The sequence below is a fragment of the Erpetoichthys calabaricus genome, chromosome 3, assembly GCF_900747795.2.
Source record: "Erpetoichthys calabaricus chromosome 3, fErpCal1.3, whole genome shotgun sequence".
In the NCBI taxonomy this organism is placed as follows: domain Eukaryota; kingdom Metazoa; phylum Chordata; class Cladistia; order Polypteriformes; family Polypteridae; genus Erpetoichthys; species Erpetoichthys calabaricus.
The window spans coordinates 175,614,343-175,641,473 of record NC_041396.2 but is presented as its reverse complement, the minus strand read 5'-3'; the positions used below and the strand labels follow the sequence as shown (position 1 = coordinate 175,641,473).

At 41.6% G+C, this 27,131-nt stretch overlaps 1 protein-coding gene across 1 annotated transcript in view; it reads left to right on the top strand.

The window, feature by feature from the left end:
• Positions 1–655: 655 nt before the first annotated feature.
• bach2b (BTB and CNC homology 1, basic leucine zipper transcription factor 2b) overlaps positions 656–27,131 on the top strand; it is a 303,267-nt gene continuing 276,791 nt past the window's right edge. Inside the window, exon 1 of the mRNA XM_028797547.2 lies at positions 656–1,201. The gene's annotated coding sequence lies outside the window, so the exon portion shown is untranslated. The remainder of the gene's footprint in view (positions 1,202–27,131) is intronic.

The window sequence follows — 27,131 nt, the reverse complement described above, 5'->3', positions numbered from 1 at the left end:
TACTGCCCCATAATCCCTGCTCAGGTTAAACGGGTTTAGTAAATGTACAGATGGAGTATTGTTTGAACAATCCATTTGTTTCTCACTTTCTTCTTTTAGTAATATTTATATGAGAAATATGCTTGAAAGATAACACAAACATTTACGTTTTTGTCCTTTGTTGTTTCTTTATGACTCTGCTTTCATTATAATAATCTTCTTCTTGAGCGCCAGTATACTGATTTTCCACTTAAGAGTCTTCAGATTAAAAGTTTAAGAGCCCCTGCTTTAGATTCATATCTCCTACTTTTTATTTTTGATTTAATAAAATACTGATCATTAGAATATATTGCCGGTATCTTAAATATAAATATCAGACATCTGTAATTGAGTTTCAACTATGTATAAAAGAGAAATGTTATTTCTGTTTTCTAGCAATTTTTCTGCCTTACACGGAACCAACTGTGTACGGTCGAAGACTTTTAAAGACCTTAACCTCACGCAACTGGCTGTCATCTTCGCAGAACCGCTTCCTGGGCTCCAATGGCAGCCACGGATTCATGGTTCCAATGTGGCCTGGCAAAAAAATTACAGTTACAGATTTTACTTACCAGACCTTGTGTAACAACAATTCCCAGCCTGCTTTGCTGTGCAATTTTTTTTTTACTCTGTGATTGGCGGCGCCAGCACTTTTCACCTCCAGAATGTGCGCCCTGGCCTGCAGTAGTGATGGGGGTAGCGCGAAGCGGGCAGGCGTGCGGAGGACCGCGCGCCGACTAGCTATGGCGATTCACCAACACTGCTGCGGCGCGTACACTGAGCAGGCGCTCCAGCACCCGAGGCGCTAACGCAGCCTGCATCGCGTATTGTTGTGAATGAGGGATGCGATGACGTCAGCGCTCGAATGTCAACAATGTTGCGATTGAGAGTAGGCGTTCCATTAGAGAGTAACAAACAGGAGAGAAGGAGCCTGCACGCTGCAGTGGATCAACAACACACGCTGACATTTATAGAAAGAGCGCAAATATTCTATTTATACATTAGCCAAAACTCCTTTTACTCCAAGAAATTACCGAGCAATTTAAACCCTATCTTACCACCTCTTCTCCAGCTCGGAGGCTTTAGGAAAACTCTGCAAGGAGCCACCATGTGAAAACATTCTTGTATGGAAAACAGACAATAAGACTGGATTGTAAGGAGTAAAAATAAACGAGAGTTAAAGGTGAGCTGCATGAATATTTTATTACGCATATACTGCTTAATTAATTTATTTTATTTTTGTTAGCTCGATTGTGGGTGCCAGCTCGTGAGTACTGTGGTCTTTTGGTAGCGTGAATAGCTTTACCCCCAAAATGCAAAAGAGTGAACGTCCCGCGAGTTGCCCTCTTAGTGTAAATTGCTCGCTATATTGATCTGCTGACTGTGGTGTTTCTGATCGAGCTGCGGTAGTGTGGAGTTTTAATAGCCGTGCCCTGTACATCCTGTTGGTTGTGTGTGTCATTATTTTCGTTTTCTCGTTTCGCTGGACGCAAATCCTGAAAGAAAGGAGGAGGCGGAGTGGTGCTTGTGCACAGGCATGGCTCGTGTTTGTGCCCAGCTGTCAGTTGTAAAGGCCTTGACCGAGCTGAGCAGACGGCCATGGCAAAGGCAAGCGAGACTCCTATCCGATACTCCCGCCTTGCAAACTGTATGACACATCTCCATAGTTGAAAGGGAAAGAGAGACTGGGGCGGGTGTGTTGTCTATGTGTGTATCGGAATGACTGGAGACATTTTCGTACCTGACGCGCGTGCCTACCTAATAAGAATCACGGTACTCGTTTTAAAAAGAACGCTTTGAGCAAGAAGACCTACAGACACGAGACTTCATCAAATGCTGTAGAGGGGGCGATCGGCACATTCTCTACGATAATGGCACACTTGTCGTTCAACTGATCCGTCCGCTGCTTATTCATGTAGGTTGATCCCAGCAGGAGCGACGCGCTATTGCATTTACAATCGCCCATTAGTCCGCATCGGAATCAGCAAAAATATTTGCTGTGTAAGCCATCGCTGCCCTTGTTTGGTTCATCAGCAAATCCAAAGAGCACAATAGCCCGCAGATGTCACTTCAATCAGTAGTAGGAATACCGCGATTGCTTTCAGTACGACTGCGTGTTTAATGCATTCTTTTTTCACATTCAGCATTATGTCCGTATATTTGGGAGTGATGATATTTAATCAACTTCAAGTGTTTACGTGATGCTTTGCGGAGAGTAATATGAAAGTGGGTGTTATAGTTTAGGAGGGGTATTTCCTTCCAAGCCTGACCGCGAGTAACTCGTTTATAATTAAAGGAGCTGTGTTTTGTTTAAGGTTGTGCACCAATGCGGTTTTTAGAGTAGCGACAAGCACCCCTCTAAACCCCAGCAAGGAGAGTCGGAAAGAAGGTCTGCAAGGCGTGCACGAAAGCGTGCAGCCGGCGTGCGGAGACTCTTGAGCAGGTTCCCTTCTTTGTCCTGAAATGTAGCAACCCCCCCCCAGTCTGTGTTTATCTGTCTGTTTTACTTTGAAACTGACACATGCCCAGAATACGCACCAATCACTCCCATTTGAACATATGATTGCAGTGTTTGAGGATGTGAACTCTGTACTTTTATGTCATCAAATGGGAAGTGATCCGGTGCGACCTTTGCATGACAGTTGCGTGGCTTGACTGGCAGTGCCACCAAAGCCAAGGCGAGCTCTTTGTCTGCAGGCGTGTTCCAACGAACGGTGCCGAATTTAATGGTGAAGGTAAAAACGCATCAGTATGGATATAATGCATCCAACTGCCATCCAAAATGTGACACTAGGAGCAGTAAATAATGTTACACATTCTGTACTGAAAATGAGACAAATGTATTATTATCCTTACAAAGTGAAGTGTGCATAACCTCCTGGTATTTAAATGAATTTAAAGGGAGACAAACTCTTACAGTTATGTAATCCTTACGTGAAACGCTATGCTAGATATATTGTACGGTACACGTCAATTTTGGGACTGGATACTGTATATATGTGTATGTGTAATGTCTATGTTTATGGAGGTATACGTGTTTGAAGCCTTGTGTATGTTCTGATTCTGTTTCTCTCTGAAGTTAACTGGCTGACAATTTATATGGTAAAGTGAAAGTGGCTATACATCATTAATTACAACACTGATTCTTAAATATGTACAAAAACCTTTAAAATGTTTATTTTCGTTCACCTAACAACTTTCACACATTGCAACTCCTGTCTGTCTGTCATTCTACTGAAAGCATGTACTTTATCAAATAATCACCATTTTTGCTTCAGCACAGAGCACATCTGCCCACAGTTGTAGGCCTAGATATAATATGCAATATAACATCTGTGGAGAATTTTAATTGCTCTCACAATGATAGAATTTCCAGATTAAAATACATCAAATTTAGTAAACATTGTGCTGGATAAATCTGTTTTTTAAAGAAACAAAAAGTGCCAAAAATATTGTCCTTTGACAGCTTACATCTGTTGTGTGAATTCAGCTGAATTGAGTAATATATTTGTGTGAAAGTACATTTTATGTGCTTAACTGAAAGAACGGTCTAGGAACAGTGTAAAATGATGTCCTCTTGTTCTGCATACCCAGCTATTTTAAGCCGTTGTGACATGCTTCTAAAAATAATAAGTCACAGAAAGCTCTTAGCCTGATTGCAAAAACAGGCCAAACTCAGATCTGATGACACACTGTGCTTATTTAGAAAGCAAAGCATTAGCCTCTGTCATGTTGAAGTAAAAATAAATACGTACAGCTCTCTACTACTGTAATGTGTAAATGTTCACCATAGCCCATCATTTATATAAGAAGCAACCTGTTAAATTATTTGATATGATATATTCATTTTGTGAAGGAGTGTGTGTTTTATTTGGATTGGAACAGCATAAATGTTATGTATTATGAGGGTAAAATCCATGGACTAGTAAAAATATATGTGCAGAAGTGTTATGTTTTATATTTTGTTTTAAAAGATATAAAATTATTAGTTCAATCATTATTTATATTTTGAATTTAAAGGACTAGGACATTTGCTCAGTTAAGTTGTCCGTTAACATTAAGCACAAGCAATGGTGGGAAGCAAATTCTTATCACATTGTCATAGGCACACACTAAAGGGAGTGAGAATCTAGGTATTTGGAAATAGTGCTCCACAAGTGTTCCATTTGATACAGCACACGGAAACTCCATAAATGTGATATTTTCAAACGCTTCCTTACTGATGGTAGCAATGTGTGACCATGCATTATTTTGCTGGAAAATCTGTTTTTCAGTGATTCTTGTAAAGGGGATTAATGACAGGGTTGATCATCCTGTGGACAACATGTTCAGCTCTGGTGTCATAGTGTCCTCAATAGTAACTTGAATCTCCTATCCTGTGTTATAACTTCGCATACTATGACAACAGGTGTTGATGATGAGCACCTCTCGACAGTGGCACTTTCTCCAGACCTTCTTTGAACCTGAAGTCATCTGTCACTCTTTACCAAACAGAAACATGGTTCAGTCACAGAAGATGAATTGGTGTGTCTTTGCTACAAAGGTAAATATAATGCTAATTGCAGCTAATGCTTTTGTAACGCTAACAGCAAAAACACTTGCACAGTTCCTGCATTGTTGTCTGTCTGATTGCCAACTGTCAAATTTGTCAGTCTTCCCTTTCTTCTGTCCTTCTAGATGGTCTTGTCTCAGGTCAGGAAGTGTACAGGTATATCCCTTTCCCTGGTTTCTAAACATGGCACAGTTTACTTTGTAATATGTTAGACCCTTCACCCTTATGCATAGCAATACACTCAAAATCCAATAGCAGTTGAAACAGTGCTCTTTTTCACGTCTTTTGCACATTTTGTTAAGAAAAACAGATATACAGTACACCCCCAAAATTCGTGGGGATTACGTTCCTAGAGCACCCGTGAATTGTGAAAAACCGTGACTTTTGGATGTGGTTAAAAAATGCCTTTTAAATGCCTGTTTTTATAGTTTAAACCCTAAATACAGTATGCCCCCAAAGCACTTTAATTTTGTTGCAAACTTAGCTTAATACATTAATACATTACCTAAAAACAGAATGTAAAGGTAAACCCGTCTACTGTGCAGTACTGTACTGCTATGTCTCCCACAGTGCTAGAATGTAAAATACCGATGTTACCGCTATACGTACTGTAATTCATGCAAGTGCATTTTCTTTGGTATGCGCTGTCGTTTTCTTTGTTATAAGCAGAGTAAATACATAGTAATTTCATTTAATTAAAATACAGTAAAATGTACAGGTACTCCCTAATGATGAATGATATTGATGATAATGATGAAGTAGCTGTGCAGTACTATGCAGAGGATTTAAAACTCCTCGGGTGGCGCCTCTTCTTCAGGTGCTTCAGGAGGAGTCGTATCTTTGGACGGGTCTTCTTCTGGTGGGGGTTTCGTGCTGGCTTTTCTTTATAGGTTTCAGGAACATTGTGATGGGAAGTTGCTACATTGTCTCTTGTAGCGAACTGCTGCTAAATTTTCCATGCTTTCTCACGGATGATGTTACCGTCCAAGGGGATGTTCTTCTTCCTGCAGTCAGTGATCCACAATGCCAAGGCAGATTCCATCCTGACGATATTTTTATTCCTTACGGTTGTTACCTTTTTGGCACTATCACAGAAACTTAAATACGGTACTCCTGATCACTGCCTCGTTCTTCTTTATGTAGCGTGTGGTGCTTTCATTAATGCCATAGTGGCACACTACTGCAGCATAACTTTTTAGTTCCCGGAGCAAATCCAGTAGTTCAACCTTCTCCTGGAGTGTTTTAAACTTCTTCTGGCGCTTAGGCTCAGTGCCAGAAGCCTTAGAAGGTGCAGGGCGATTCGGCGACATCTTGTGCGTTTAAGAATAACAAAATGAATACAATAACAAAATGAAAAACACGAGGACACTGAGCTGGAGTCACGTCACAGGGCAGCAAGGAGAAATGAATAATGCTCTCTGATTGGCTACTTTCACCATCCCAAACCGCATTTCCCTCAGCAGTTGCTTCCTGTTCTCAGCAGAAGACCAATCAAATCCACTGCAGGGACTGCTGGGAGTTGCAGTTTCAAATTCTATTGGCTACTTTTACCATCCCAAGCTGTGGCTCTAACTACAGCACAGTATTGCCACGAAAAAAGCCATAAAAAATTGTGGAGGATATTTGCGCTTTCCGCTAACAATTAATAGTTAGGTTCTAAGGAAAAATCTGCAAACCCTGAACCGCAGCTTCGCAGGGGTCTACAGTATTACTATATTATTTAATCAAACTTTGACTAAGGATTTATTTTTCACATATGCAAAGGCTGCAACCTTCACCATGCCTTAATATCATAAACCAACAACCCCTGCAGAGAAGTTTCGAACGTTTGATAATTTATGAAGGTAAGCCATAAGCCTTTTGTACACATAATTTGTTGGACATTGATTAGTGCACTTGTGTTCTTATAATTTCCACTTTCACCTTTGTCTAATGAATACATTTGATTGTTTTTAATATAGTTTATAACTTATCAATTTTTAGTTGTGTATGGAACAATTTATATGGTGTCTGTTTAATTTGTACATAAATATTATCTGTAATTAATACATATTAACTAAATTATCCCAGTCTGTTAGTATACATACATTGAGTGGAATCCTGCTGTTAAAAAGAAGTTCAGAAACAGACCTGATAGTTTGTACATTTATGGATAATTCATATCACCTCATACTGTATGTCCGATTAAGTCATAAATGGAAAGAGCAAATATTTCAGACTGAGTCATATGGTGGTAATGATAAGAAATACCTGCCTGAAAGATCTAAGATTATTCTCAGATGTCATTTACTTCCACTTTCTTTGTTCTGATTGTTTCGGCATATTGAATGGCTGTACATTGAAATTATCAGTCTTCTGCTTTATTGCATATAAAAATAAAATGAACAGGACGTTGAGAACTGTTTTGTCTGTGAGTCAAACAGCAGAACACCTTTTAACTCTGAACTGGGTTTTCATGGCAGAACTCATTTTAAGCATGTGTTTTTACATGCTGCATAACATGGCAATAGCATTGTTGTGTAAATCACTGATGTATATTTGATGATGAACATGGTGTTCACTTATGCATCATTTGTATATGCTTATTTTACTTAAAATACATATTTAAAATATAAGTAGGCTTGATTTTTTTTTCCAAAGGATCATATTTCAAAATTAGTGGCACTGCCTGGAGACAGGGTTGCTGATAGACCTGTGTGCATTTCATGTGCTGTTATGTTGGTTTTTTGTGTGAGTATGTAGGGGTGGTATAAGATAACAGGACTAAAAAGTGCAAAATATCCATCCATCCATCCATCCATCCATTGTCTCCCGCTTATCCGAGGTCGGGTCGCGGGGGCAGCAGCTTGAGCAGAGATGCCCAGACTTCCCTCTCCCCGGCCACTTCTTCTAGCTCTTCCGGGAGAATCCCAAGGCGTTCCCAGGCCAGTCGAGAGACATAGTCCCTCCAGCATGTCCTGGGTCTTCCCCGGGGCCTCCTCCCGGTTGGACGAGCCTGGAACACCTCACCAGGGAGGCGTCCAGGAGGCATCCTGATCAGATGCCCGAGCCACCTCATCTGAGTCCTCTCGATGCGGAGGAGCAGCGGCTCTACTCTGAGCCCCTCCCGGATGACTGAGCTTCTCACCCTATCTTTAAGGGAAAGCCCAGGCACCCTGCGGAGGAAACTCATTTCAGCCGCTTGTATTCGCGATCTCGTTCTTTCGGTCACTACCCGTAGCTCATGACCATAGGTGAGGCTAGGAACATAGATCAACTGGTAAATTGAGAGCTTCGCCTTGCGGCTCAGCTCCTTTTTCACCACGACAGACCGATGCAACGCCCGCATTACTGCGGATGCCGCACCGATCCGCCTGTCGATCTCACGCTCCATTCTTCCCTCACTCGTGAACAAGACCCCGAGATACTTGAACTCCTCCACTTGGGGCAGGATCTCGCTACCAACCCTGAGAGGGCACTCCACCCTTTTCCGGTTGAGGACCATGGTCTCGGATTTGGAGGTGCTGATTCTCATCCCAGCCGCTTCACACTCGGCTGCGAACCGATCCAGAGAGAGCTGAAGATCACGGCCTGATGAAGCAAACAGGACAACATCATCTGCAAAAAGCAGTGACCCAGTCCTGAGCCCACCAAACCGGACCCCCTCAACACCCTGGCTGCACCTAGAAATTCTGTCCATAAAAGTTATGAACAGAATCGGTGACAAAGGGCAGCCCTGGCGGAGTCCAACTCTCACTGGAAACGGGTTCAACTTACTGCCAGCAATGCGGACCAAGCTCTGGCACCGATCGTACAGGGACTGAACAGCCCTTATCAGGTGGGCCGGTACCCCATACTCTCGGAGTACCCCCCACAGGATTCCCCGAGGGACACGGTCGAATGCCTTTTCTAAGTCCACAAAACACATGTAGACTGCTTGGGCAAACTCCCATGCACCCTCCAGGACCCTGCTAAGGGTATAGAGCTGGTCCACTGTTCCGCGACCAGGACGAAAACCACACTGTTCCTCCTGAATCCGAGGCTCGACTATCCGACGGACCCTCCTCTCCAGGACCCCTGAATAGACTTTTCCAGGGAGGCTGAGGAGTGTGATCCCTCTGTAGTTGGAACACACCCTCCGATCCCCCTTCTTAAAGAGGGGGACCACCACCCCGGTCTGCCAATCCAGAGGCACTGTCCCTGATGTCCATGCGATGTTGCAGAGGCGTGTCAGCCAAGACAGTCCTACAACATCCAGAGCCTTGAGGAACTCCGGGCGTATCTCATCCACCCCCGGGGCCCTGCCACCAAGGAGTTTTTTGACCACCTCGGTGACCTCAGTCCCAGAGATGGGGGAGCCCACCTCTGAGTCCCCAGGCTCTGCTTCCTCATTGGAAGGCATGTTAATGGGGTTGAGGAGGTCTTCAAAGTATTCCCCCCACCGACCCACAACGTCCCGAGTCGAGGTCAGCAGCGCACCATCCCCACCATATACAGTGTTGACACTGCACTGCTTCCCCTTCCTGAGACGCCGGATGGTGGACCAGAATCTCCTCGAAGCCGTCCGAAAGTCATTCTCCATGGCCTCCCCAAACTCCTCCCACGCCCGAGTTTTTGCCTCAGCAACCACCAAAGCCGCATTCCGCTTGGCCTGCCGGTACCTATCAGCTGCCTCCGGGGTCCCACAGGACAAAAGGGTCCTGTAGGACTCCTCCTTCAGCTTGACGGCATCCTTCACCGCCGGTGTCCACCAGCGGGTTCGGGGATTGCCGCCACGACAGGCACCGACCACCTTACGGCCACAGCTCCGGTCAGCTGCCTCAACAATAGAGGCACGGAACATGGCCCATTCGGACTCAATGTCCCCCACCTCCCTCGGGATGTGGTCGAAGTTCTGCCGGAGGTGGGAGTTGAAGCTACTTCTGACAGGGGGCTCTGCCAGACGTTCCCAGCAGACCCTCACAACACGTTTGGGCCTACCACGCCTGACCGGCATCCTCCCCCACCATCGAAGCCAACTCACCACCAGGTGGTGATCAGTTGACAGCTCCGCCCCTCTCTTCACCCGAGTGTCCAAGACATGTGGCCGCAAGTCCGACGACACGACCACAAAGTCGATCATCGAACTGAGGCCTAGGGTGTCCTGGTGCCAAGTGCACATATGAACACCCCTATGCTTGAACATGGTGTTCGTTATGGACAATCCGTGACGAGCACAGAAGTCCAATAATAAAACACCGCTCGGGTTCAGATCAGGGGGGCCATTCCTCCCAATCACGCCCTTCCAGGTCTCACTGTCATTGCCCACGTGAGCATTGAAGTCTCCCAGCCGAACGAGGGAGTCCCCAGAAGGTATGCCCTCTAGCACCCCCTCCAGGGACTCCAAAAAGGGTGGGTACTCCGAACTGCTGTTCGGTGCATACGCACAAACAACAGTTAGGACCCGTCCCCCCACCCGAAGGCGAAGGGAGGCTACCCTCTCGTCCACCGGGGTAAACCCCAATGTACAGGCTCCAAGTTGGGGGGCAATAAGTATACCCACACCTGCTCGGCGCCTCTCACCGGGGGCAACTCCAGAGTGGTAGAGAGTCCAGCCCCTCTCAAGGAGATTGGTTCTAGAGTCCAAGCTGTGCGTCGAGGTGAGCCCGACTATATCTAGCCGGAACCTCTCAACTTCGCGCACTAGCTCAGGCTCCTTCCCCTTCAGAGAGGTGACATTCCACGTCCCAAGAGCCAGTTTCTGTAGCCGAGGATCGGACCGCCAAGGTCCCCACCTTCGGCCACCACCCAACTCACACTGCACCCGACCTCCTTGGCCCCTCCCATAGGTGGTGAGGCCATGGGAAGGGGGACCCACGTTGCCTCTTCGGGCTGTGCCCGGCCGAGCCCCATGGGTGCAGGCCCGGCCACCAGGCGCTCGCCATCGAGCCCCACCTCCAGGCCTGGCTCCAGAGTGGGGCCCCGGTGACCCGCGTCCGGGCAAGGGAAAACGCCGTCCAAAATGGTTTTTCTTCATAGGAGGTTTGTTTAAGTGCAAAATAAATAAGTAAATAAATAAAGTGAATTGTTTCAAAATTAAATCAAATATGTAAGTCAAAATAAGAAACAAAAACAAAATATGAATCTTTAGAAAGCATGTCCAATTTCATTTACAGAACCATTGTTCACTTCACACTTTGTGGCTCTGTCTTTGGTCGGTAATATTTAATCTCTTTGCCTATGAAATTTAGTATGTTCCGATTACAACTTGAGGATGGCATTTATTTGCAAAGTCTACTTTAATTTAAACAGTTAATCAGAGTTAGATTTATATTTTTCATTGAAAGATTAAATGGCAAATGTGTTGAATCTTACTTTATGCAGTGCTGTAGTTTGATTCACCATAGACCAGAATATAGTACATGTTAAATTAGTCACATCTGTTTTCTTAACACGGGCGGCATGGTGGCGCAGTGGGTAGCGCTGCTGCCTCGCAGTTGGGAGATCTGGGGACCTGGGTTCGCTTCCCGGGTCCTCCCTGCGTGGAGTTTGCATGTTCTCCCCGTGTCTGCGTGGGTTTCCTCCGGGCGCTCCGGTTTCCTCCTACAGTCCAAAGACATGCAGGTTAGGTGGATTGGTGATTCTAAATTGGCCCTAGTGTGTGCTTGGTGTGTGGGTGTGTTTGTGTGTGTCCTGCGGTGGGTTGGCACCCTGCCCGAGATTGGTTCTTGCCTTGTGCCCTGTGTTGGCTGGGATTGGCTGCAGCAGACCCCCGTGACCCTGTGTTTGGATTCAGCGGGTTGGAAAATGGATGGATGGATGGATGTTTTCTTAACAGTTGTAGAGGAATGAGGTGTAGACATCTTTGTATGAATTCCCAGTTTCTGCAAATGGGCAGAAATATAGGTTTGTTCCAGTTGTTGAACATCGATTTTGTAATGTTCAATCTGATTTTTGTTATTCTTTTGCTGTTTTTATATCTTAGTTACATCAGAGGAGAAGAACATTGAATTATGCTGGCAGAAAAAATAAAAAAACACATTTTTGGATGCTATGTTAATTTTCTAATTAGGCCATTTTGGTGCTTTTTGATATATGTTACTGTCTTTTTCTCATGCACTTAATTAATCATTGCTGGGTTTCTTTGCTATATTGATGCTTTTATTATTAAAGAAGGTGCTGTGCAATGTTTGATGGAGTCTGTAGAAAAATTCCAGGGCTTCATTTTGCAACCCAGTAGTGTGCAACTTGCACTTCTGTTTATGAATTCATCTGCTTAGCTTTATAAAGCTTGCATGCTAGTTCTCTGGTTGCCTTACATTTGTCTACATGTTACCTGGAATACCACTGAATGTTTGTTTTGTGCCCACTAAAACACTTGTTTATATGTTTGTAGGGCTCTAAGGTCACAAGACCTATGGTAAGAGTTACAGCTCTTGTTGAAGTGTGATATTCTCTGAGACATGGACAGCTTTCCGTATTCATAGTCTGCATATGTGGTTTTATGGTTAAAAAAATGTTTTACTATTATTATTGTAAATACTTTATTTGCACACCCTAACACAAACTGTTCCTTCAATACATAATTTGTTTGAATGTACAGTAAATAACCTTTTTGCATAACTGCATCTATTACTTTGCTAGCACAATATAGTATTTTATTTGGTCTTAAACTGAAGACTTTCTGTTTAATATATTCTTATGGTTTTAAAAAAAAAACTTAGCAAAGTCTCTATAGATCTCTTTGTTTTTGCAGCTTTGTTGCTGTTTCATATGTTTTATTTTTTTTACGCATTTTTTTCATATGACACTTGCCATAGGGCTCAGAGTGGACCTGTGAGTAAATATGAAATGATATCATCATCTCCACAGTCAAGTTCAATGTCAAGCTGCCAGGTTAAGACTACACCGTTAGCTCATCAGCCACAACATTTGGTTTGCAAAGAGAATGCCATCACCGAATAGGCAGTAAACAATATGTTGTACTGAATAGCAACTACAATCAATTTAGGAAAAAGCAAATTGTTTAGACATTTATACTGTGCAAAAAAAATCTTATTTAGCATAAGCTGCCCTAATTCAGGGTGTTCATAAGAAATGTAATAATTAAGTTCATCGGAGAGAAGTATATAATAAACATAGTCGCGTTAGAGATTTGAAATATATGTCTTCTTCAGGTTAAGTGTATAAAATCTAAATATTCTTGACTGTAACAAAAAATATTTTTTTACCCTATGATAGAGGGCCATAGAGGGCTAGATCCCAAGCAAAGGATCAAAAATCAAAATGACATCATATTTGTAATAATTGACTTTGAAATAGTCCAAAACATTACACTACAGTACATGCTTACAAGTATGTTTGAAATTTGTTATTTTTAACCTGGGATTCACTCTTGGGGGGGCTGGGGGGTTGAGACCACCAGTAAAAATCTCGAATATGAAAAATATTATCATATACGTAATCAGCAACCTCGAAATTTCATAAAACAGCAATCCACGCCAATATTGCTGAACCCCATTTTTTGAACTTTTATGAAAAGGAGTAACTGTGACCACTCATATCCCATTTGGGGGTAAATCCCTTGGGTCAGTTGATGTGGCATGCACAATTTCAAGTCCTTCTAGTCATTTTTGCCTAAGACACCTATTGGTTTACTGTTTATCATAAAAGTGTAATTTCCTGCCTAAAAAATGGTCCAAAATAGCCTAAGAATGAAGGGTTTTCACGTCTATAGGGCCAAAAATAGGGGGGAACCACAAAAAACTTGATGTCTTGTATAACTAGACTTTAAGTCAAGTCAAGCAGTCTGTCATATGTGGGAGTTTTCTTGTACAGTTGAGTCAGGAGGTGGCAGGCATAAATTCTTAAATAATTTAAAAGCATTCTTAAGCAATTCTTTTAAGCACAAGAAATAGCTTCCACCCTAAAGCCATTAAATAATTTAATTTGATTTAATGTTCAGCCCAGATTATGTGTTGATATTAGCAATCAGTAAAAGGGAAAATGAGTTTCTGACAACAAATTTCTTCCTCTGTTGACCACAAGGTTGAAGTCTTCTGCATCTTGCCGACTTAATAAGAACTAATAATCAGTTTTCTCCCTGCATCTTTATCTGAACACCTAAAGGTGCTTCATGTTTTAAATGGCAAGTATATCTCACAATACAGTATGTGTACAGCAAACCAGTTAACAAAATCTATTGACTTTTCTAAAGCTATTGATTTAACAAATGATCTCATATCTAAGTCAGTGTTCATATTTGTTATCAAAGGTGGTTGAAAGTATATCAAAAGAATCATTTAGCTGTTAAAATCTAATTATTTTAAGCAAATATATTCTGTGTTGTGATACCCATGTGTGAAATTTGGAACCCAGACTCTTGTGTTTCAGCAGGCCTGATATCTCTGAATGTGTTTTTGTCTACTTTTTTGTATTGTAATTTATAAAGTGTATAGTTTGGGCTCAGCAACATTTTAATATGGTTTTTATTTGTCATTTTTTTTATATGACAAGCAGATGTTTTATGAGGAAGCCAGCATTCCATGCATTGCAGCATGTTTTCTATTGTACAGTCATGGCGTGACAGTAGCATTAGAATCCGTGGCCTGCCACTTGGAATACTAGAAGCTGTACAGGTACAACACATAAACTAGCCAAATAGTCCCCTGTAGCATAGTTTCTTTAGCCATTAGAGGTATTGAAGCAGATAAATAGACTGCGCAGGATTGTCTTTGTAATCGGTATAGACAAACAACATACAAAGAACTGTGCTTGCTAGGTTTCCTATATTCATGATAATTTGTAAGAGCACACTGGTTTCTCACCCCCATGCAAAGAAAGCTGTGACTTGTAAAGCTAAATTCTACTGGTATTTTTGTGTCTTATGCGTGAATGCATATCCTATGATGAACAAGCACAGAGGCTGGGGTGTTAACTCTAGTTTGTTACAAGTGCTATAGCTTCCAGTATCTTTGCATGTAAATTAGCAGGTGCTGAAAAATGTGTATTTGCCTTAATTGTTACAGTCAGTTGAACTTCTGTATAGTTATATTATTTTGTTTTGATTATGGCAAGGAAACTGTGTAAGTGTGATAATACATTTGTTCTATAAGGTGCTGAGATTTTACTGTGCTGTAATAAGTAATCTGGCTACCCTGAAGGTGCAGGTTCTCCTAGAAATTCATTTTTATACTTGTGTCAGCCAGCAAGCATACAAAAATGTAAATAACATTGAACTTCTGTCTTCTATACTAATGCCATTTATATTTTCTAAGGCAGCCCTGTATGTATTAAAGCCTCGAGTTAAGATCAATGGACTTGACAATGAGAATACAGCTAAATAATAAGATCCCAACAAGCCTTGCTTTCAGCTGCCTTCTCCTGTGATAAAGGCAATGGCTAATCCTCTGTAGGAGGAATTGTAGACCTTGGCATATCTTGTTGCTGTGATAATTCAAATGCACAGAATTAAACTATGAGTAGGCATTGATAGGTACTGGCAGCAGTCCCAAATGGATTAGCAATAAGCGTATTAAAAAGAAAAAGTGAGAGTTGTGTGTGTGAAGCTTGCTGTCTGAGTGACCAAGTTTGAAGAGCAAACATTATCTTTATGCTCTTCCCCTCTTTTGTTGTACAACTCGATCTTTTGTCTCAGTGCCTTGAGGTGGTACATGAAAACAACCCAATCTCTTATGTGACATGCCCAAAAGCCCCTGTAACTAATATATTGTGTCAGGAGCCAGCATTGTAAAGACAGTAATTTCCACACTGTGGGCATGTGGCTGTACTGTGGCTCTTTGAAATAATAATTCTAAATAAAGAGAGTGAGTTTGAGTGGGCAGAGTTTAAGGGGAATTGTAGTTTGCACAGTGTCTTTTGTATTTATGATGGAGATGAAAATTATATATTTTTTCTAAAAAATAGAGTTTATATATTCAATGGGCATTGTTTAGTTAAAGTAGAGTATTATCTCTATGACAAAGAACAGGTACACAATAAACAAATGGCTTAGACTGCTTTTAAGATGGATTTTTTTCAAATGAAAAGAAAGGCAGTTGTGTATCCAGCATATAAAACATTTCTATCAGTCATGAAGATCCTTCACACATTTGCTAGGCAGTGATGAAATCAGGCCTATGCCATTCCAAGATGTATAGTGTTGTATAGCTGAAGAATGTAAATGAGGAGAGTGGACGGAGTGCTTTACCTAAAGCACCCGTTGTAGGCTATGTTGAACAGTGCTTGATTCATTAGGAGCAGGTCTTTGTTAGATAATCACATTTACATAGTGAATGCTGGTTGTTGTGAAGGACCTGTGTGCTTTTTATTTAAACTGATTGAAGTGCCATGATTTATCATACTTTTCTCTCTGCCATTCTTGTTTTTGAGCCTCAACTATTTTAAAACTGAATCTACATTTGCTTCCTAAAGTGCCGTGATTTATCATACATTCTCCTCTGACATTCTTGTTTTTGAGCCTCAACATTTAAACACTGAATCTATATTTCCTTCTTTCTCTAACATGAGGTATGACAACCAAAGTAAATAATGTTTCAGTTTTGTAAGTATGTATACACTTACAAGTGGTGGGTGGAAGGCTTGGCTCTTGCAAATGTGTGCAGAATGTTCATGAATGCTTAGTGAAAATTTTGCCACTGTATTTCCATAAAATAAAATTTTCCGGGAAGCTCATATTTGGAAAAAATGGCTTTGATTTATTATAAGAGACTAAAACAAACTAAGTTGTCTGATTAAAGGAACCCTGCACTAACAGTAATTCTTCTGAAGGGCATACCTTACAGAAGCTTAAAACAACAATAGTCTTTTTTTCTATATAGCTTCCTTATGAACAGTCAGTCAGTCAGTCAGTCATTGTCCAACCTGATATATCTTAACACAGGGTCACGGGGGTCTGCTGGAGCAGTTTCTGTTAAACATGCATTATAGAAAGTTATGGTTAACTTTCTGAATTTCTGAGTTATATTTTATTGTTTAATTATATGACCTGCTCTTCATATAGGCACATCAAATTTATTAATGAGCGTTTCCAACCCAGACAGCTTGTTAGATCAGTCAGCATGAAAAGGGAAAGCAGAGCAATTGTCAAAAGTAAATTAGGTTTATAATTTGTGTGATGACAATCCTACCTGTCATTTAAGTTTGAATTAGCACTGGTTATCCTCAAGGTGTCAGCACTTCAGCTCTCTGTAGATGGCTAGTCAATTTTAGTATTTATAACAATATCTGGCAGACTAGCTAAAAAATAATTAACAACTCATGTGGCATTATTATATAGTTGATCAATACATGACCTGAAAACAGAAGCAAATACTGGTTAAATACATATGAAAACATGAGACATTGCTAAAAAAAAATTTTTATTATAATTTGCCTGGCATACCAATAAATAATAATATAAGTATATGATTTACGTTTAAAGTAATTTCATAGGAGTATAATTTAAATAATAGATTCAACAGTAAGAGCGAGTTACAGTAGAAGGAAGTGGCATACCGTTTTATTTGTGGCTTGAAATGAGCCAACATAATTCTTTAATCTGTTTGTTTTCAATAGCAGATATTATAATTATTATCCCCATGTGATGCTGTGCAAAATACACTGTTTGCAAAAGCACTTATCTTGGTCTGAATTTTTTCTCAATAAAAAGAGGCAGTTAATTTGAATATGTAGTTTTTCTGCAGTTCCTGGTTTCTCCATTCTTAAGACATGTACTCTATATTTAACTGACAACTTCAGAATGACTGTGTGTGTGTGTTTGTGTGTGTGTGTGTGTGTGTGCGTGCGTGCGTGTGTGTGTGTGTGTGTTTGTGTGTGTGTGTACCAGAGTTTACCCTGCAGTGGATTCTCCACAGTTACTTAATGACATCTGTTGCTGGGACAGTCTCAGCTGTGACTCTGCTATGGGGGAAAAGCAGGCTTATAAAATGAGTAAATCGATAAATGTCACCTTCCAAAAAAGAATACTATTTCTGTGTGTCCTTTTTTTTATAATTTTGAAACCAGCTGTGAAGTATGCTTGATACTCGTTATGGAGAAGTATAGTGTGAGTAAGATTTCACCTTAGCCATTTTCTTCTTTTCCTATTATTTCCTATTGTTAATTGAACTCGTTCTTATTTTTTGCATATTTGCTGTTCTGCACATTCAATGAATGTAACTTTTGAGTGAAAACATGGATTCCTTTAAAAATCCTGAGGAATAAATTTGATATTGACTGTTGGAAGTAGTTTTTTTTAATCTTTTGGAAATTTGATGTTTTTCTTCCTCAATCAATTTCAGATCCAGCCTTAAAGTGAAACATTTCACAAATATGTTTTCACCTTTAAGATTTTAATTACTAATTATAGTAAAGTACCACAGAGGCAAAAAGGTCATAAAGTGGAAAAGACCATTCATTCAGTCCTTGAAATAAATTTGGTTAGCTAATAGTTAATTTGACCTAATATCTTGTTCAGGTACATATTAAAGCTTTCAAGGTTTCTGTTTCACCTACATGACTTGCCTCAGCTGTTTGTTCTAGATCTGTGAAGAAGTCATTCCTTGTTTTCACCTTGAATGCACTTACAGATATAAAAACGAGCAGTGACAAACGAGTGAAGAATGATGGACATTATAACCAGTGATATTTGTAAGTTGCACCCATTGTGCTAAGTTTATTTTGTGTCTGTGAAGTTCTCCGGCAACAATAAATCTCTAATGTGCAGTCAATGGGATTCTTTTAGCTACACCACTACTGGTCTACATTTTCAGCATTTAATTCAAGGGGCAAAATGGTTGACTCCAATATAGTGAGGTAAAATGTTTACTGATCTATTGACTTGGGTTATTTCAGATATGAAAAATATTGCACATTTAAATCCTAATGCTAACCATAAACTAAACTTACATGACTAGTGCTACACCCAGGAGCCCAGTTCTTCAGGTGATATCATCTTCATTTGGATCTCTCAAAAGAGATATTATTAGGTTTGTGGAACCTTGGCCCTACTACACTAAAACCTTTTTTTTTCCACAGTAATGCATTATCCTGGATTCTAACCTTGGATAATAACATGATGTCACTGAGCTGGTAATGACCTATTCACTTTCATGTGACATTTTTTGTAAAACTGTTGACCATAGACAGATGACATGTACAGTGGAACCTCAGGTCACGACTGTAATTCATTCCAAAACTCTGGTCGCAACCCGATTTGGTTGTGACCCAAAGTAATTTCCCCCATAGGATTGTATGTAAATACAATTAATCTGTTCCAGACCGTACGAGCTGTATGTAAATATATATATATTTTTAAAGATTTTTAAGCACAAAAATATTTAATTATACCATAGAATGCACAGCATAATAGTAAACTAAATGTTTACTTACTTCTTCTGGTCACTCCAGCTCCTTGGTCTCTCAGCTGGAGCGACCGCTTCCTTCTGCCCCACCGATTGTCGGCCAAAACACCCCTGCTTGGGCTCTCTCGCTCGCTCCCTGTCTCGCTCGCTCCCTGTCTCGCTCGCTCTCTGTCTCGCTCACTCTCTCTCTCGCTCGCTCTCTGTCTCGCTCGCTCACTCTCTCTCTCTCTCGCCCACTGTCTCTCTTACTCGCTAGTGCTCTCGCTTTCTGTCTCGCTCTCTCTCTCTCCCTCTCGCTCACTCGCTGCACAGAGAATGCACAGGGAGAGACTGAACATGTGCGGAAATCATCGGCGCGTACGAACCAGAAGGGAAACTGGCTTGTTCATCACCCGAGTGTGTGGTCGTGAACAGATGCAAAAGTTTGGTGAACTTTTTGGTCATAACCCGACTTGTACGTGGTCTGAGACGTTCGTGACCCGAGGTTCCACTGTATAACAGTTTTCCTGATAAATGTAGTGAATTATTACATTGTCTAAGAACTGTAAAATGATTTCATTTAATTGCACCAAATGGTAATCTCTTTGACTTGTGTAAACAAAGGAGAGATAGAATAGCATTGAGCTGTATTTAATCTTTAATTTTATGCAATTATTGGCTTATAACATAATGTAACATGCTCAGACCTTTTTAGTCCAATTCATGGTTGTGTTGTGCAGGAGCCTGTCCTGGCAGCACTGAGCGCAAGGTAGAAAGCTGCACAGAGTACAAATCCACCACAGGGTCCAATTGCTCACATACCCGCATTCCCTCTCTTAACTGGCCATTTTGAAATCTTCAGTGTGGACTATAGGGACACTCATGCTTCGTTCTTGAATCCAAATGATGACCAGAAAGACCAAAAGTAACAAAAGAAAAAGGTTTTATTACCCAAAGCAGGTAAACAGTCAAAACCATTTTTCCACATTAAAAAATAACAAACAACCGAAGTCTTCTGGCCCTCCTATTCACTCCTTACATAATTGTTCACCTCTAGACTCCTTTGGTTGTTCCAGCCACTTAGCAGAGGGCATCCTCACACCTTCAAGGCCCATTGTATACAGGCAGCAGGAGTCATTTAAGCTTGTGTCAGGAAACTTTTCCAGATGAGCTCTTACAAACGTTTTTCAGTTACCTAGCTAGCACTCAAAGGTCTGCAGGTATCCCTTAGGGCTCCCCTAGCCAGCACTCGGTTTCCCTACAGACTTCTCATACCAGATAGTGTGATTGGGGATTACCATACTCACTGTCCTGCTTAATACTCCTGTGAATTTAAACCCCAGTGTGCTTTAGGGGTTAGGGAGACATTAACAAGGTTAACAAATAGGTTGGCACCTCTTTCCCACTTTCACATCACATAAACCATCATGCCTTTGGGGATGGGGGAGAAAACTGAAACTAAACATAAAACTCAACATGGACTAAGATATTCAACCCCTGGAAGCTGGATCTGTGAGAGTATCCATCCATCCATCCATTATCCAACCCACTATATCCTAACCACAGGGTCACAGGAGTCTGCTGGAGCCAATCCACCTAACCTGCATGTCTTTGGACTGTGGGAGGAAACCAGAGTACCTGGAGGAAACCCATGCAGACATGGGGATAACATGCAAACTCTACGCAGGGAGGACCCGGGAAGTGAACCCTGTGAGAGTATGTTAATGGAATGTTAATGTGGAACATGGCTGAAGTTTGTAATGGTAAATGTGTAAATTGATTAAAAAGTAGCAAATGGCTACCTGTACTGATCCACTGTGAGATGGGATTTGCCCAAGATTATTTTCTTGTAGCCTGTGTATTTTTAACTGTATTATGAGTTTTTGATGCCTAATATTACACCAGTGTCATGTATACGTTGTAGTGTCACCTTAAGAACTAAGCCTGCCAAATGACAAAGACAGCTAGACAGAATTACAGTATAATTGAGCATTAATAATTTTCGTGAGCTGAACATTGGATACCTCCAAGGGCTGCTTTTAACAAGCTTTAAATAGATACACACAAACTATGTTAACAGTTCAGTGTTACAGGGATATTCACAAGATTTTGTTGACATTTTCCACAAGCTAACAGCCCTAAAGTGTAATGTGTGTATGATGAAAACTAACTAATTTTAGTTGGGCGCGTGTTTAGCCTGGCATTATCAGCCCTTGCATAGTTGATGGATATGAGTTTCCTCTAGTTTTGACCATCCTAACTACAGTTTTATTTTATTTTATTTTATTATTTTGAGAAAGTTAGTTTTGTGAAGTACGTAATGTAGGTGGTTAAGAAATGTAATCCAAAGATGGATGCCTTTAAGTCTGAGTTAAAGGTGCTATAACCTTATTATTTTATAAGTCAGAAGTTTTTGAGAGCCCAGGTCCACTATTCTTTTCTATTCTATTCTATCCAATTTTTACAATCTAATCATTCTTTTCAGAATGTTACGTTTTTACAAAATTTGATTTTCTGCAAAGATTCATTATGTAGGGCGTGGACAACTTTTAAGCAGTCTTAAAGGGCTTCCTTCCCTATAATATCTTGTTGTAATTAAAAAGTTGGAAAGTATGTCCTTTTGTAGTACAAGGCACAGACAGTGACTATTTCATTCATATGTAGTGAGTCTGAAAGATACACATTACCGAAGAGCAAAACATGGTGTTTCATATTTGTCAGAATTTAAGCAGTGGGGTAGTTTACTTTTGTTGTCATAGGCATGCCTTAGAAATGTGGAAGTAATGTTTTCTTTAAAAAAAAGACTAACTTTGTGGCTTTGGATATATTTGGTTAGTTTTAAGCTTTTTGTTTATGGCCCCATCACTTCCACCTTAAAGTGCAAGCACAGGCTAGGTATTTTTTAAAATTTGTAAGAAATGTTTCACTTCAGAGCAAAATTTTATGTGGCATATTGATATATACCATAACTGTGAAGAAATAACACTGAGTTGAAAAATGCTAAAGTTATCCTTTAATATATATGTAGTTTATCAGTCTTTTCCTTTGCATTGATTATAATTAAACTGTGCATGTCTTTGATGTATGGACTTTGAATATTGCTGTGTATAATTGTTAACCTTAATTAAGGTAAAAGACAGCTTTTTATATGGGGTTCTCAAACACTATGCTGGACAAGTGTTATGGTGGCAGGATTTGCTCCAACTTGTTTATTATTTACAGGCTACTTAAATTTGTTTGGTCTTTCAGTAGAATGGAATTAGGAGTTAAGTTTTTAATGGCATACATCAATTGAATTAGTTTTCCTAAACTTTGTCGTTATGATTTTGCTGTTGCATTTTTTTTGTTTTTTTGCTTTTTTGAGTCAAGGGCGGCACGGTGGCACGGTGTTAGCGCTACTGCCTCGCAGTAAGGAGCCCCGGGTTCGCTTCCCGGGTCCTCCCTGCATGGAGTTTGCATGTTCCCCCTGTGTCTGCTTGGGTTTCCTCCGGTTACTCCGGTTTCCTCCCACAGTCCAAAGACATGCAGGTTAGGTGGATTGGCAATTCTAAATTGCCCCTAATGTGTGTGTGTGTGTGTGTGTGTGTGTGTGTGTGTGTGTGTGTGTGTGTGTGTGTGTGTGTGTGTGTCCTGCGGTGGGTTGGCGCCCTGCCCGGGATTGGTTCCTGCCTTGCACTCTGTGTTGGCTGGGATTGGCTCCAGCAGACCCCCATGACCCTGTGTTCGAATTCAGTGAGTTGGAAAATGAATAGATGGATAGTTGAGTCAGAAATGTGAGTAAAGCTAAAGGATTACACCTTCAGTTACTACTATCAGACTAGTTTAGAATTTCTCCTATGTGGAAAGCGGCTGGGGGTGACCACCCTGGTGGCTTTGGGGAGCTTAGAAACTCAACCCTATAGGGGTCCGTGGTCACCGCCAGGGGGCGCCCTGATGCCTGAGGAGCCCTGGCCCTCAGCACTTCCGCCACACCAGGGAGCGCCGACAGGCACTCAGTGGGAGGCACCTGGAGCACATCCGGGTTGGGATGAAAGGGGCTGTCTCCCTCCATTCGATGGCTGGAGTCGGGAGGAAGAAAGACGAAGCTCGGGAGGAGAGGAGTGGAGGTGGACCTAGAAAGAGAGGCATTGAGAGAGGCCTGGACTTTGGGGGAGTATTGGGTTGTGTGCTGTGTTTTTACTGTAAATACAGTATGTACAATAAACGTGTTGGTTTTTCAACCTATGGTGTCCGCCTGTCTATGTCCAGGCTGGTCCCCACACCTAGCACTTATGTTTTTTGGGGTTTGGGGGGAAATAGTGGAGTACCCATAGGAACATTTGTCTTACTTTCTCATGAAAAGAATTGAAAATGCCTACATTCATAAGGACAACTTATTGCTTCTTATTTAATAGAAGTTAATGTTTTTATTTCACTACTAAATGCATATCATAAATTATGTTCTTTATACATTAATGCAAGTGAAAGAACAAAAATTCATTGAGCAGTGCCTGAACAACACTCATTTTTGACTTAAGCAAATCAGTTATACACTTTTTCTTAATTCAGCATGACATGTACGTATTTATTTAAGAAGCCACACAATCTTGCTATGTTTATTTTAAGTGTTTGATTCAGTAAACAGGAAGTATAGAGCTGTGTTTCTTGAAGTGCATTGCATATTCCCTGTTTGTATTTAGCCTCTATGTTGTATGCATAACCATGAAGGTCACAGATGTAGCCAGTCAGCATTTTCTATGGCCATTGCTGATTCACTTGTTGCAGTCAATCACAAGCAACTTTAGCTTTTCTTCTTCGTTCTTCTTCTTCTTTCAGCTGCTCCCGTTAGGGGTCGCCACAGCGGATCATCTTCGTCCATATCTTTTTGTCCTCTGCATCTTGTTCTGCTACACCCATCACCTGCATGTCCTCTCTCCCCACATCCATAAACCTTTCGCTTAGGCCTTCCTCTTTTCCTCCTCCCTGGCAGCTCTATCCTTAGCATCTTTCTCCCAATATATCCAGCATCTCTCCTCTGCACATGTCCAAACCAACACAATCTCGCCTCTCTGACTTTGTCTCCCAACCGTCCAACTTGAGCTGACCCTCTAATGTACTCATTTCTAATCCTATCCATCCTTGTCACACCCAGTGCAAATCTTAGCATCTTTAACTCTGCTACCTCCAGCTCTGTCTCCTGCTTTCTGGTCAGTGCCACCGTCTCCAACCCATATAACATAGCTGGTTTCACTACCGTCCTGTAGACCTTCCCTTTCACGCTTGCTGATACCCGTCTGTCACAAATTACTCCTGACACTCTTCTCCACCCATTCCACCCTGCCTGCACTCTCTTTTTCACCTCTCTTCCACAATCCCCATTACTCTGTACTGTTGATCCCAAGTATTTAAACTCATCCACCTTCTCCAACTCTACTCCTTGCATCCTCACCATTCCACTGACCTCCCTCTCATTTACACACATGTATTCTGTCTTGTTCTTACTGACCTTCATTCCTCTCCTCTCTAGAGCCTATCTCCACCTCTCTAGGGTCTCCTCAACCTGCTCCCTACTATCGCTACAGATCACAATGTCATCAGCAAACATCATAGTCCATGGGGACTCTTGTCTAATCTCGTCTGTCAACCTGTCCATCACCATTGCAAATAAGAAAGGGCTCAGAGCCGATCCCTGATGTAATCCCACCTCCACGTTGAATGCATCCGTCGCTCCTACCGCAGACCTCACCACTGTCACATGTCCCTTGTACATATACTGTACAACTCTTACGTACTTCTCTGCCACTCCATACTTCCGCATACAATACCACAGTTCCTCTCGAGGCACCCTGTCATATGCTTTCTCCTGGTCCACAAAGACGCAATGCAACTCCTTCTGGCCTTCTCTATACTTCTCCATCAACACCCACAGAGAAAACATTGCATCCGTGGTGCTCCTTCTTGGCATGAAACCATACTGCTGCTCACTAATCTTCAACTCACTTCTTAACCTAGCTTCCACTATTCTTTCCCATAACTTCATGCTGTGGCTCATCAATTTTATCCCCCTGTAGTTACTGCAGTCCTGCACATCCCCCTTATTCTTAAATATTGGCACCAGTACACTTCTTCTCCATTCCTCAGGCATCCTCTCACTTTCCAAGATTCCATTAAACAATCTGGTTAAAAACTCCACTGCCATCTCTCCTAAACACCTCCATGCTTCCACAGGTATGTCATCTGGACCAACGGCTTTTCCATTCTTCATCCTCTTCATAGCTGTCCTCATTTCCTCCTTGCTAATCCGTTGCACTTCCTGATTCACTATCTTCACATCATCCAACCTCTTCTCTCTCTCATTCTCTTCATTCATCAGCCACCCAAAGTACTCTTTCCATCTGCTCAACACACTCTCCTCGCTTTTGAGTACGTTTCCATCTTTATCCTTTATCACCCTAACCTGCTGCACATCTTTCCCAGCTCACTCCCTCTGTTTAGCCAATCGGTACAGGTCCTTTTCTCCCTCCTTAGTGTCCAACCTCTCATACAACTCATCATAGGCCTTTTCTTTAGCCTTCGCCACATCTCTCTTCACCTTGCGCCTTATCTCCTTGTACTCTTGTCTATTTTCTGCATCTCTCTGACTATCCCACTTCTTCTTTGCCATCCTCTTCCTCTGTATGCTCTCCTGTATTTCCTCATTCCACCACCAGGTTTCGTTTTCCTCCTTCCTCTGTCCAGATGTCACTCCAAGCACCCTTCTTGCTGTCACCCTTACTATATCTGCTGTAGTTTCCCAACTGCCAGGTAATTATTCACTACCACCCAGTGCCTGTCTCACCTTCTCCCTAAACTCAACCTTGCAGTCTTCCTTTTTCAACTTCCACCATTTGATCCTTGACTCTGCCTTCACTCTGTTCCTCTTCTTGATCTTCAATGCCATCCTACAGACCATTATCCTATGCTGATTAACTACAGTTTCCCTGCCACCACAGGGCTCGCAAAATCGCTAGCCCGATGTCCCAGGGCTATTGTGTCTTCCAGTCGGGCTACCAAAATCTATCTCAGCCCTGCCCGTTGGGCTATCATAGGAAGGAAAAATATATGTCAATGCTTTTGCATTCTTTCGCAAATGTAGCTGGGTAATTATGTCATTTTCGGGCATCGATGAGCCATTGTCAATATGTGAAATATTGAAATCGCGTTTGAATTCGCGCTTGTTTTTTACTTTCACTTTCACTTTGCGATCGCGCGAACTGTGTATAGAGAGCGGCAGTATTGATTGGTCAGTGACGGATTAATTGCGCACCAATTCCTCTGACATCGTCTTATCACTCATTAGCTTACTATTGAAACGTGACAAGTGAAATCTCCCGCAGCAAGCTTAAACATGTGATAGAGGTTCATTGTGCAGAGAATTTAAAAAATCGCTGACCGTGTAAAAATAGATGGATTTATGCAGGTATTTTAGTTCTGCTGAGCAAAATAAGACAGGTCAGGGTGAGGAAGGGACAGCCAAAGAAAAGCCTACCACAAAGCGGAAAAGTTATGACAAATCAGACTATGAGGCAAAAAGAAAGCGCAGCTTTTTGGTTTCATGGACAAAAGAATTTCTGTGGCTGGAATATGACAAGCTAAATAACAATGTTCTGCCGGGTGTGTCGTGAGTTTCCCTCGATTTCTGACTCGACAGGCGCCTTTGTTACTGGGACCACTAATTTTAGGAAAAACCCCATGAAAATCCATGAGAAATCTCTGCATCACAAGAAATGCATTGGTGCTCAGTCTGCAGCATCTTTCCCAGAACAAACACCAATTGCAAAAAACATACTAAAAATAAACCAAGCACAACAAGAAGTCCTGAAAAAGCTGTTTAGAACAGCGTACTATGTTGCAAAGTGTGAACTACTATTGGCAAAATTTAGCGGTCTTTGCAAACTTCAAAAAGCAAATGGCCTAGATCTTGGTTCCACTTACCTCAATGACCATGCTTGCAGAGAGTTTATTGGAGCAATAGCACAAACTTCAAGAGACCAGATCGAAAAGAAAATTCAAGAAAGCAGGTTCTTATCCATTCTTGCAGATGGCAGTACAGACACTGGTATAATAGAACAGGAGTTGGTTCATGTCAGGTATGTGAGAGATAATGGTGACATATCCACATACATGATCAAATGTCAGCCAGTCAAGAGTGTAAAGGCTGCAGGTATTTTAGAGGCTATTGATGAAGCAGTGAACACCATGGGTATCAGAGAAGACACATGGAAAAAGAAAGTAGTGTGTGC